Source organism: Peromyscus maniculatus, chromosome 18 (assembly GCF_049852395.1).
Source record: "Peromyscus maniculatus bairdii isolate BWxNUB_F1_BW_parent chromosome 18, HU_Pman_BW_mat_3.1, whole genome shotgun sequence".
Taxonomy (NCBI): Eukaryota; Metazoa; Chordata; class Mammalia; order Rodentia; family Cricetidae; genus Peromyscus; species Peromyscus maniculatus.
The window spans coordinates 25,974,968-25,988,671 of NC_134869.1; positions in this window are offsets into that span (position 1 = coordinate 25,974,968).

Here is a 13,704-nt window from a genome sequence, read left to right on the forward strand (position 1 = left end):
TCCAGAAATTTTGTCATTAAGGGATATTGGTTTTTATCAAAAGCCTTTTTTGCATCTAATGATATGAACATGCGGTTTCTGTCCTTGAATCTCTTTACATGGTATTTCATTTATTGAATCATCTCTGCATCTCTGGTATGAACCCAACTTGATCATGGTAGACAACATTTTTTAAAAAACTAATTTTTAAGGGTTTCATATAACATATTTTGATTATATTCAACAACCTCCCTAACACTTCCAAGATCTAAGTCCTCTTCCCTGCAGATCTACCTTTGTGTCATTTTATGATTTTCAAACACCCGTTTATGGTGCCTCACTATTCTTGGATGTAAGGCCTTCTGTTCTTAGAGAAAGAATTGTAGTTCTTTCTCCTGGCAGCTAACAATTGTCAGTAGCTGTATAGATATGGACAGATAACATTTTTATATGTTCTTGAATTTGGTTTGCAAGTGTTTTATTGAGAATACTTGTGGCCACATTCATCAGAGATATTGGCCTATATATTTCTCTTTTGTTGCTCTTTGGATTTTGGTTTTGATATATCACAGTAATAGTAGACTATGAAACTAATTAGGAAATATTCTTTCATTTTCTTTTTTGTGGAATATTTTGAGGAGTATTGGTGTTAGTAATCCTTTGAAGATCTGATTCAGCACAGAGTCATCTGGTCATGGGATTTTTATAGTTGAGAGACATTTATTTACTGCTTGTATTTCATTGGGTATAATGGGTCTATTTAAATCATTTATTTCCAAAAGGCCTCCTCATGCTCAGGGATGGATCCTGATCCTACTGCCAGAGGGCCCCTTAAGCAGATCAAGCTACACACCTGTCTCACTATACAGAGGATGGAGCCCATTACCTCTAATGGGACACCTTGCACAGCCTTGAGGCAGGGGGAGGGACTTGGGCCTGCCTCTACTGAATATACCAGGCTCTGCTGACTCCCCATGGGAGGCCTTACCTTCTTGTAGGAGGGAATGGAGGATGGGTTGAGGGAGAGGCTGGAGGGGAGGGAGAAGGGTAGAGCAGGATCTGTGATTGGTATGCAAAATGAATAAAATTTTCTTAATAATAAATAATTTATTTCCTCTTAATTTAGTTTTGATGGGTGACATGTATCTAGACACATCCATTTTTTTAGATTTTCCATATTAGTGGAATACAGAATTTTAATGAATTTTACGATATTCTAATTTCTTCAGTATCTGTTGCAATGGCTCCTGTTATATAATGTTATTGTTTTATGTCTGTATTTATTAATTTGGATCCACTCTCTCTATTGATTAGTTTGGTTAATAGTTTATTAATGTTGTTAATCTTTTCTTAGAACCAGCTCTTAATTTCATTGACTACTTTGGATTTGTTACTGTTTATTCTAAGACGTTCTGGTAATATTTGAAAGCGTTTTAAAGAGATTTCCATATATTGACTACCATCAGTTTCTGTTGTATGTATAGGTCAGTTTGGGATTATGATTTGTATCATTTTTCATGTCTTTCTACCTGGATTGATTTTGTTGCTGTTGTTGGAGAAGCACAAGAGTTAAGCAGCTTGAAAAAGTAGGTGACATTTGCTTGCTAACTCTGTTCACTACACACGGATTCCTTAAGGAGCTTGGTGAGTAGATTAGTGGGACATCATTCCACTTCAAAATATTTTTAAAAAGTATTAGTTTGACTTAATATCCCATTTCCTCAATTATTCTAACTCTTCTAAAGCCCTATATCCTTAATAATATAAAACAACTAAGAAACTAATATGCTGAAGAGTTCTGAGAGTTCAGTACTGGGTTTAGCACATCTTATTTGGAGTGTCATTTTTCGACCTGAAGCCATAAACCTATGGTACCCATTTACAGACTCCATTTTGGCCCCTAAGACTTCATCTCTGATCTGGCATATTAAGGGATTTCTATGGTTAACTGACCAACACTGAATTCCACTAGCAAAGGCCAGATGCTCCAGAGACCAGTGTTACAGCAGCTATTATCAAAACTTTCCCTCATGACATTGATTTTGGTGGGTTTAAAGAAAGAGTAAGTTCATTGTCATTGCTATTTAAATTTATTTCAATATACCCATTCCATACAATTAAAATTCTCATTTTCTTTCATCTTTGTAGTATTTTATTTTATTTTAATTTAAATAAAAATGTTAAAGCACTCAAAACATTTTCCCAAGTATTTCTTCTTCTTTTTGTTTGCTTTCTTTTTGTTTTTTGAAACATGGTTTCTTTGTTTACTCTCTGGGCTATCCTGGAACTTACTCTGTAGACTAGTTTGGCCCAGAACTCAGAGATTTACCTGCCTCTGCCTCCTGAATGCTTGGATTAAAGGTGTGTGCCACCACCGCCTGGCAAATTACCAAATATTTCACAAATCTTCCTCTGTGATCTGTAATCTACTGGTATATATTTTTTTTAGGTATAATTTGTACTAGTAGACAATGAGACCCAGGTAACCAAATCTTGCCCATTCTTCTTTCATACAGCTCACTATAAGCTACTGTGAAGACCTTAGTGTTGTGTTAAGTTCATATGTAAAATTTCTGACATGTAGTGAGTTTAGTAACTCGAGGAAGGTCTCTCAAGTAGTAACTATGTGAGTCTGACCATTTCTAAGATCTCTATCACTCACTCCATTTGCCATCTTTACACTATGTCATTGCAAGAGACTTCTTCCTTCCGATCCTTAGAAACACTGTTTAGAATGTAAACATATGAGTCAGTTTCTGGAATCAGTTTAACAATGGATTTGAACCATGCTCTTCAGCATCTGGCTCCTTCCAACCACTCTCAGTTCGTATTCCCCCATTCTCAAGTGGATAAATGTTATGAGATGATGTAAGGTCTGTGCTTGGAATCAACTCAAAGGCACTGAACCAAAAACAAACAAACAAATAAAAAACTAAGCCAACAAACAAACAAACAAACAAACAAAACTTGCAAATACAGTAGGTAACAGTACATGGTCCTGGTTATCTACTGATAAATATTATATGAAAAGTGAATGGCTTCTAATAACAACTATTTACTTTCATAGCTACTATGGATAAAAAATTAACATGTAACTTGGTATTTTTATTTTATTTTTTTGTCATGAGTCTCTTTATGTGGTTATTGTTCAAGTCAAATATGGTTGGAGTCATACATTAGGTGGGAGGCTCTGTTAGTGGGGATTATTCACATGCATTCAATGATAGCTTGATGCTGACTGTTGTGTAGGGATTTAATTTTCCCTCTAAAAAGCCCTTCTCTCAAGATGGCTTCAGTATATTACAACATGGTGGAGAGTTTCCACCAGAACATGACCATAAATCCATTGAAATTTAATGAGTAACACTAAACTTCTACATTTTCATTTATGTTTTATTTACTTGATCACACTAATGAGCATCAATTTATTGTGTGTGGTTATAAATACAAGGAGGCTAGAATCACTGGAGACTCCCTGTGGCTGTCTATCACACCTAATAATCTTAGATAAATCTGTGGAGAAGCATGAGTTTAAGTTCAGCATTGGCTACATAATCAGATCCTGTCTCAGAAGATAAACAAAGCATGGAGAATGTAGCTGAATTTCTAGAATACTTACCAAACATACACTAACCCCTGAGTTCGATCCCCAATGCTGCATAAACTAGAAGAGGTGGTCTATAATCCCAGCACCCTGGGAGGCGTAGGAAGGAAGATTAAAAGTTCAAGGACACACTGTCAATTATTATTGATTTGTATGTCATTTTCAACATACAAGTTCCTATAGGTATATTCAAATGCTACAGGTTCATTGATTGACTCAGAACTTCCAATTGCAGAAACAACTTGAAAACAAAATTATTACAACTACGGATATATTTAATCCATTTTCAAATATAAAGATTAAGATTAAACATTGTATGGACTTACTTACAGCAAGATTTATTTTATTTAATCAGTAAGAACCAACATAGCATCATTTAAATAGTACTACAAATGTTACTAGGTTTTCAGTTTGAGTTATTGGGAGACTATTTGAAATTGTATTTAGAATTGGATAACCCTATATCACAAGATGAAAAAGTCGTGTACAAATTTATAGCCAAATCTATTAGTTCTCATTAAGATAGACAATCCTTGGAGTTCTCAATAAGACTTATTCTTATGCAAATCTACTTGTCTAGTTAATACTTTCTTTACTACTTTTAAGGTGTTGTGATATCAATTAGTTATTCTATTGTTATGCATCTTGTTAGTGTAAGACCTGTCTTTTCCTTGATTAAGAACTTATTTTGTTTGTTTGTTTGTTTGTTTTTCGAGACAGGGTTTCTCTGTGTAGTTTTGGTGTCTGTCCTGGATCTTGCACTGTAGACTTGGCTGGCCTCGAAATCACAGAGATCTGCCTGGCTGGATTTAAAGGCCTGTGCCACCGCTGCCCAGCAGAACTTTATTATTTTAAGAGATAGAAAATGATTCTTAATGTCTTTCTAGCATGTATTTTTACTCTGAATCACTATGTCCGTTCTTTTTTCATAATAAAGAATAAATTGAAAATTTTCACAAAGCAATTGTGAAATGTAAACAAGAAACTCCTGGAAGATTTACCTAATCCTTAATTTAACCTTTTTAAAACTTGAACACTAGGAATTTAAGTTTTTTGAATTTACAGATTGTTTTGACAATTGCTCTGTGTAAATTCTCAGACATGAAGATTTTTTCTAAGGAGGACATGAATTCAGGAGGGTGATAGGTTGTGGGGACTCTAGAGGGAGATGGAGGTGGGTAACAGTGGATGGATAATGACAAAACTACATTATATAAACGTATAAAATTTTCAAAGAGTTAAACAAAGTATTATTGAAATGATTCAAACCATGAAACTCATGCCTATTTGAAATACAATACTTTCAAGAACATAATGCAATTTTCAAATTCTTCTGTGGACAAACTGTCATTACACATCTAACATGAAAACAACTTTGAATTTAAAAGAATTTAGTTGAATTTGAATGTTCCACTCTCTGTGGCATTGTGCTTATTTTTCTCTTCTCTAGAACCCCCGTGCTTTCAAGCCTTTCCTCTACCCATTTAATGTGCCTGCCTTGTTAAATGAAATTAAGATTTTGGCACATTTACAAAGAGCCCAAGAAACTGCAGTGAGTGAACACAAAGGCCTACGTAAAAAGAAGTAGACAGTCTGGGTAAATTGTAATGCAAAAGAGCTAAAATATACCACAATTCTCTTTGAATGGGGAGAGGTTTTCAGCCAGCTCTAATTGAGGATGTGCATAAAACAAAGACTCCGGAGGCCAGGCTATGACTCTCCTTAGCAGCAGATAATTATATTAGAAATGAATAAACAGAGGAATGTGTCTATTAAAGGTGATGGATGAGCACTTCATAGAAATTCACATTGTAAGCAATACTGGGGCAGACAAAAGCCCACTATTCAGTGATGTTCTGTGAAACAATACGTTGTTAGCAATTGCATATGTATCACGACTATTTGCCCAGATGGTGTCATTGTGCTTTGGGGACTTACATGCATCCTTTCCCTGAGGTGTTATCTTTCCCACATCCTACTTCCTCCTCCAGATTCAGGGTCCTTATTTAGCCTTGCCAATAGACATAGCTCACCATATTTTCTGAGAGCCAAATAGACAAGTTAGACGGTCAAGTGGCTCACTACAGTCCCTATACACAGAAGATCTTATCAATAAGGACCACAGCCAGAGCTGGCAATACAATGGGATAGAGGATCTTATCTTGACCATAACTCCTCTAAGAAACAACTCTTTATGCTGACTTTGTGTCTGCATGAAATGTCTTTTGGGGGCATTATTTCAGTAACTCTTGGGGTTTTGTTTGAACGAAATAGATTTTTAAAGCATTAAGAAAGAATCAAGAATATTTTAATAACAAAAAGAGGCAAGCCATTTTTTAACTTTCTTTTTATTTATTCATTGTGTCTTTCACATGCCTCCTGATCTCATCCACTGCCACCCCCTCACGCAGAATAAAACAAAATAAAATTTAAAAGAATAAAGGGTGTAAAAAGGAAGAAAGGGACAATCTCATCACAGAAACAGCAGTGTGACACAGTAGTCACGCAGTAAATCCCTTTATCCATATATTGTACATGCAGGCAGGCGTTCATCACAAAGAATCATTGGTCTGGTCTCTGCTACACCATCGATGCTGGGCCCTCACGGGGACTTTTCCTGGACATCCTGTTGCTGCCCTCTGTAGCAGAGATCCTACAGTCCCGAGTCCATGGGACCAAACCACACTCCTGTGCTCAAGCAGATCACAGATGGGCCGGATGTTGGGGTGGGCCAACACATAACTCTGGTTCTGGGCCAATTCTCTTGCTTTCACATCATCAGGGGCGGTTCTTCCACACCTACACTTTCTCAGCTCTATTATGTTGTCCAGGTGAGATGTAGGGGCCACTATTGGAGAAATTATTTTGGCCACTCCACGTAGTTAAAAGGATATTTATTTAATGGCGTAACTCACAAATTAAGTAATGGGTAGGTCGCAGGGTCTGGGGAAGGTGTAACGCAGTCCAGCGGTGTTCTCTGGAGCTCTGCACAGTCAATCTGCATCGGTCAGCGTTCCGGCACCAAGAGCGCCCAGAGAGAGCGCTGACCCATCCAGCTCTCGGGTCCCCTGGCGCTTCCCCTCGCCCCGCCTAGTAGGCGTGACAGTTGCCAGAGTCTCAATGGGGGTTGGAACTTCCAGAACCAAGCTGGAATGGCTACCCACTACAGGCCACTCCCCGAGTGCTGCAGCTGATGAGGGTCAGGGATAGCTCTCCTGCACTTATGACCCCAGGGCCAGTTCTTCCACCTGCCTCAGGCATTGATGGTGGGGTAGGGCATCTCCCTCCCACCCACCTCGAATCCCTGCCCTTGCAGTCACTTAACAGATGAGTAATAGGGACAACTCTCCCATGCGCACAACTTCAGGGCTGGCTTGCCCACACCTCTGCCAACAGGGTCAGCTCCTCTGTGGGTCCCAGGCAAGGTTCAGGACCCAGTTTCCTGAGTGCTGTAGCTGTTAAGGGGGAGAGTCAGATTACTAGTCTGTTGAGAGCAGTAAGGGGCAAACGATAAGGAGGTACATCTCTCCCCCACCCACACCTCCACACCATAGGTGAGTAATGGGGATAGCTCTCCCATGCTCCCAACTTCTGGACTGGCTCACCCACATCTCTGCCAACAGGACTGGCTCTATAGGGATGCCCAGGCGAGGTACAGGGGTCACTTTCCTGTGTGCTGCACCTAGTATGGGGGAGGGTCAGCTCCTTTGCCCACCACACATGGCAGGGTCAAGGCAGGGAAAGCATCTTTCCCAGGCCCTCACTGCCACGCATCAGATGAGGGGGTGTAGCCAACTATACCACTCTCTCACGATAAGTGTCTCTGCCAACAGGGCCATCTCTACTGTGCTGCCCAGGCAAGGAACAAGGCCCGCTTTCCCGAGTGCTGCAGATGGTAAGGGGAGAGTCAGCTCCCTCTCCCTCATCTGTTACAGGCTTTGAGAGGTGAAGAGTAAGGGTGTGTGTGGTGGGGGCCATGTCTCCCCTGCCCACATCACCTCATGACAGATGAATAATGGACACAGCTTCCCCACGCTCACAATTACAGAGCTGGCTCACCCACACCTCTGCCAACAGGGTTGGCTCTCTTGTGCTGCCCGGGTGAGGTGCAGGGACTGTTGTCTGAGTGTTGCAGCTGGAGGTGGGCAGGGCCAGCTCTCCCACTCGCCTGAGGCATTAATGAGAGAAGGCATCTCTTCCCCACCCAGGTGCCATATTGCAGATGAGGGGTGGTCCTAAGTTTCCCACATTCAGGTTCTCCGGGTTAGCTCAGCTCATCACTCACCTGCATCCATTTGTGTGTGTGTGTGTGTGTGTGTGTGTGTGTGTGTGTGTGTGTGTGTGTGTATGTATGTGTGTATACATATATAATTTGTGTAAATATGCATATACGTTCACATTGTTTCTCTAAAGATGTATATAATACATACATACATACATACATACACAATTCACTCATTGCTTTGTTTTTAGGACCTATGATATGTGGCACTTACTGGGAATTCAATAAAAAAAATTGTTAGCAAGTATATATTGCCTGAATAAACACAAATTAATTTAGAACAAATTTAGCCTTTTGAAAATATTTGTTTTTTTAGAAATATCCAAGTTTTTTCAGTATTAAAAAATTTAAAGCTATGTGTAGTGGCATATACCTACAATCTCAGGATTCTGGTGGCTGGGGCAGGAGGATCATGCATTCAGTATTATCATGAGCTATATAACAAGTTCTAATCTAGCCTAGGCCATATAATGATGTCTCAATGAAAAAAAGACAAAATGGAAATCAAGTTACTCTTCTGTAAAACTCAGTCTATCTATGACTTATGAGCTTTATGGGAAATATTGGAGTAAACAGTTGTTTCAAAGCTGGTGGTCTTAACCCAATTAAGATATATATGCCTGCCAGGACTGAATTATTTAATTTAAAGTCATATAGAGATACACTATTCTTCAAAGGGCATACTATCAATAGCTTAACATCATTCACGATCATATGAATTCACACTCTTCTAAAAATAAACACTTGTTTATTTCTTCCAAAAGTTCTGGTGAATAGCTTGGCATTTGGCTTGAGAGATAAATATAGTTCATATCATTATAGCAATTAAACTAATTCTAAAGATCCATTGAATCCTAGACAAAAATGCTGGTTTTTATTTGACTTATAATAAAGATTTTACAGATATAGTAAAACTGTACTCTATGGAAAAAGCCTGAAAGGCCTTTTAGTGACAGAATTTGTAGCACTGTATGCTATGTTTGTATTGTTTTATGCCCGTTTTATGGCATTCTCTACTCTTATTTTAAGGTTTATTGAATTTTTACTGATCACCGATGCTACATCCAGAATCCATTTCTTGAATGTGCTTGGTTTGGTGAACTGCTTCTGATCTTTGACCCACTTCAGTTCTTCTGAACCCATTTGATTGTAGTCCTCTTTATCAAAGCCCTATTTACTTTTCTGTAACTAAATCCTGGCTTTACAGTCAGTCTTGCCTTATGAATGGTCTGCCCTATAAGGGCATATCATCATGTCTATTTTGTTCAATACTGTATTTCCTATTTTCATTAAGGGGTGAATCTATCTTTAATAAATTGTTACTAAATTGAAGAATGATGGATTTCCTGAGACTAGAAGTCAGATGCCTGGCATGAATCTTCAGATTTGCTGTTCGAGAATCCTTAGGCTCCACTTTGCAGTTGTCTCTCTCTCTTTCTCTCTTTTTCTTCACAGATGTCTACTCTAAAAACTTATTCTGAAGTTACTCCCTTCTAGACAGCCAAGCCCACTTAGAAACATCATCTATACCTTCCTCGTGCTTAGATTATTCTAGATCTTCTATCTTACCTCCCCTCATCCTTTGTCATCTAACTTATGGGATCTATGGGGCAAGATTGAGTCAGAGTCTCAGGGAGTGATTTTTGTTGTGGAGTTTATCTCAAAGAGAATGGACAGTGTGGCATTTCTTGGTCACAGAAAAATTTTGCTATTACCCAAATCAAAAGGAGCTTTTAGCCCCATGTGATTCTTTATAGTTCCTTAGGACACAATCCTGAGTTTGTGGATGCACAAAAGTTATGATGCGCAATCCTGGGCATCATAAGGAATAATTTCTTTGTATATATCCTGATTTCCCATGACAGCAGTAAGCATTCAGTTGAGAATTGGAGTTCTTTATTGAAGACACTTTGCATTTCTTCATTAACATAAACGTGTGAATAATACTAACCACACCACAGGGACCAGAAGAAAGCAAAATCACAAATGAGCAAATATTCCAGACATGACAGATTTGTGCAAGAGTGGACATAAAGCTGTGGGCTCAGAATGGTTGTGTGAGAGTCAGGGAATCAGAGAGTTTCCTGTGAGACCATGTCTCCTAGTAATTTTAGAAACTATACCTAAAGTCTCACTAATGAGACACCCTGAGCCTGATCTGAACAAGGACAACAATGGATGTGCTAAAGAATGAAGCATATGAATCATCAACTCAACATACAACTCTACAAAGAACTATGGCCAACTAAGGAAAGCTGGGAGCAGAAGTGATGGTTTTTTCCCAGAGAGGAGTACATCCAGGACCAATGGTCAATCCTGAAAACACACATACAAGCAACATTGTACAGAGTGTGTATGTGTGTGTGTGTATATACATATATACACACACACATACACACACATATATAGGATATACATATGCATGTATCTCTCTCATTCACATATATATGGTAGCATTATATATATATAAAACATAAATATATGTATATATATATGTTACATGTTAAATATTTATCCATGTTAAGGGAAAAAAGAGCAAGGAAGGATATATGGATAGCGTTTCGAGGGAGAAATGGGAAGGATAAAAGATGTAATTATAATATAATCTCAAAAAGTAAAAGACATAAGAAAAGAATTTGAGACTTAAAATAAGTGTGGGCTCACAGGATAGTGGGGGTTTGCTATCATGGTTTAAATTAGGCTAGAGAATGTGAAATGTGACGTAGGGGAAGGTATTATGGGAAGAGATGAGAGGTGTGGGAATGTCTGTGGATTACACGCCTTACTTCTATTTTCAGATGAAACTCTCCTCTTAAGGACTATGATGATTGTTAGAAAAAAAACTTTTTTGTATTTTTTACTTAAAAAGTTAAGGCAATTTTTTTGATGAGTGTGACTTATTCAGGGTCTTAGAGAACAATAACAAAGAGATAACGTTGATAATGATTGCTAAAACCTGATGAGTGTTAGGAGATGGAAGTTTGATCAAGGATTTTACACTATTTATGCCAATTTTTTCTAACATTGGTATTCTGAAAAAGGGCTATTATCTTCATTTGCAAATGAGTAAGCTGAGAAGATGATAATTAAACATGAGTAGCCATATCAGCATTGCATGCTAGGCACTTGATCCACAGATGGATCCTTTAAACATACAGACAAGAAGGAGAGGGCTTCATGAATGAGGGAGACCTGAAAAGAAGCCAAAAGTTGGGAAAATTCAGGGTTTGTGCTATGAGCAGAGAGTCCATTAAAGATAGTAGCTGAAAATGTGCAGTGGGGAGAACAGAGAACAGAGATGGAGATGGGAGAGACAGGGATGGGCCAGTGGTAGAAGGCATGTCATAAAAAAAAAAAAAGAGAACTTTCGGTGTGGGTACAACATGTGAAGAAATATTCCCCAAATACAATCCTCACAAATGAAAAATTGCCAGGGCCACAGATGTCACCTAGATCAGTCTTCCAAAAACAAACACTCCACACTGTTCTGGACAAATGCAAGCCCTTGTATTTTAGAGGCCATTAGAGAGAACACAACATTTCTTGACTTACAGTTCCCAAAGCAGGAAGGGCATGTGGACAAAGGTACACATTTCAAAGATGGGTAAAGAACTTTCCATGATACTGATAAAGTGGTCCTTCTTTGAACCTTGTGTTAGAAGGAATATTCGATATGTTGAAATGGGCTAAACAGTATCTCTGTAGACTTTTCAGAAAACTTGTTCATTGTAATTCCAGGGTTACCTCACTTTAAGAAGATTTGCAACTTTATCCTTGATTTGTTTTTGTTCCTCAATAAATGATAGAATCCTTCAGCTTAGCAAATGATTGACATCAGAAGCAATGGTGTTGAATTTTTGTGGAAGGGCATTCAGTATTTATTGCTTTATGTACCGAATAACATTATGTCATCTTACAAATACATTTCAATTTTTTTTTTTTTACTGCGTGCATGTAGTTTTGATATCTATCTTGGACCATTTCCTCTTATGCATCTCATTATCATGTTGATTAATATCATAAATCCGGTATGCACTCATTTTGTATCTCCCTAGAGATTTGAAGCCTTCAGTTTGTAGCTCAGAATTGAAAATTTGCTTACTCTCAATGCTGCAGCTTTCTTGTTATTCATTGCTTATTTGCATAGCATGCTGGTCAATATACCATTTAAATTAAGTAGAAGCTGATGAGAAGAGTATTAGCAGCTACCACCCATTGTGCATTGCTGCCAGGGTCGTTTTGAGTCATTATATGATTTCATACATGCAAAATGTGACGGGGTACTAGAATACATAACTTATACACAAAGTAAATAAGATTTAGACAATTCAGTAAATTGTATAACAATATGTAGCAAATGGGAACGAGAATTCAAATTTAACTCTTATAAATGGAAAGACTTTTGGTTTAATAACTAGCCTACATCTTATATGAAAACTTAACTTACACCTTAATCTACAAGGCCTGTTTTCAGAGTGGGGCCACTATTAATGCAACATAGTTCAATAGCAAAAAATGAATACAATACAAAATAATTCATAATATCTCTTTGATTAATTCAATAAACAGATACACTCATGTCAATAAGTCCTCATGTTTTCCCCTGTAAATTAAGTGAAATTAGATCAACTACTAGAGCTAGAAAAACAATCCAAGTTCCAATAAAAGGTGAAAGAATTTTCTAGTTCATTATGCTGCAAAGTCAATGGGGTCAGCTGGTCCCCACAGTTGAGGGAAAGGGCTGAAATGTTTTCCTGTGTTATCTCTACACTTAAGACTTGGTTTCTCTGTTTGCATCTTTCTTTCCAGTATGAGAAAACCAAGTGGTTGCCTCCAGGGAGGATGTGTCTCTGTAGCCAGAACACACATAAGCTTTATAGGCTGCAACCTCCAAGAACAGAAGGCATCTTTGCCAATAATTCCCAAAGAGCTGTCCTAAAAGGCTTCGGGCAATATGTTCCACTTGACTAGACTGTCACATATACTTTTGCTACATTTTCAGTTTTTCTAAACAATTTAAGTAATTCCCTTCCACAAGCATTAGTTCACACAAGTAGACAAGGCAGTTTGCTTATCTCCTACCTCCCCCCCATTCTTTCTCACTTTCTTCGAATTCTACACAGTGGTTTTTGGAACAACCAATTCAATCACAGCATAGCAAAACAGAAGTAAATCTGGGAAAAAAATCAAATTATCTCTAAAACTGACCTTTATGGGTCTATTCTGATTTTGTTTCTCCAAAGGAAGGTTAGGAAAGAATATGTGTTTCCAGAAAGAGAAGCCATCTTGCTGCCTGGGAAGAGATTATCTACAAGACTATGGACTTGGACAGTACCACAAAAGGTGGGCTGACAATTACACTTCTGTTTTTGACTCAGTATTAACCTGTCCAAACAAGTTGATATTATTTTTATTTCCTTAATTTTTTTTACTAAAATATAATCATATAATTTCCCTCTATTCCTTTGCTTTCCTACAACTCCTCCCACGCTGACCTCAGCCATCCTCTGAAAAGACATTTTTCTTGTAATTCTGGTTTTACCTCTGTTTAAAAGTATATCTAAAGTCCTTTGCTGCAGGGTGAGCTGGTCAGCTCTAGCTCAGTGGTAGGAAGTTTTCCTCACCTTCATGGAAAATTAATTCTCATGTTTCCAAACAACAAATCTGTAATCTACATAAACTGCTCAGCATTTATAGTTTCCAGACACAGAACTATCAGAATTAAACAATGTGAAGCATCTTGATTTTTAACTTCTACAAATTAAAATGTGATGCTTCTATTTCTGACTTGGTGAATCTTTAAGCACATAGGAATAAGGTATATGATCAGTTAGGTATT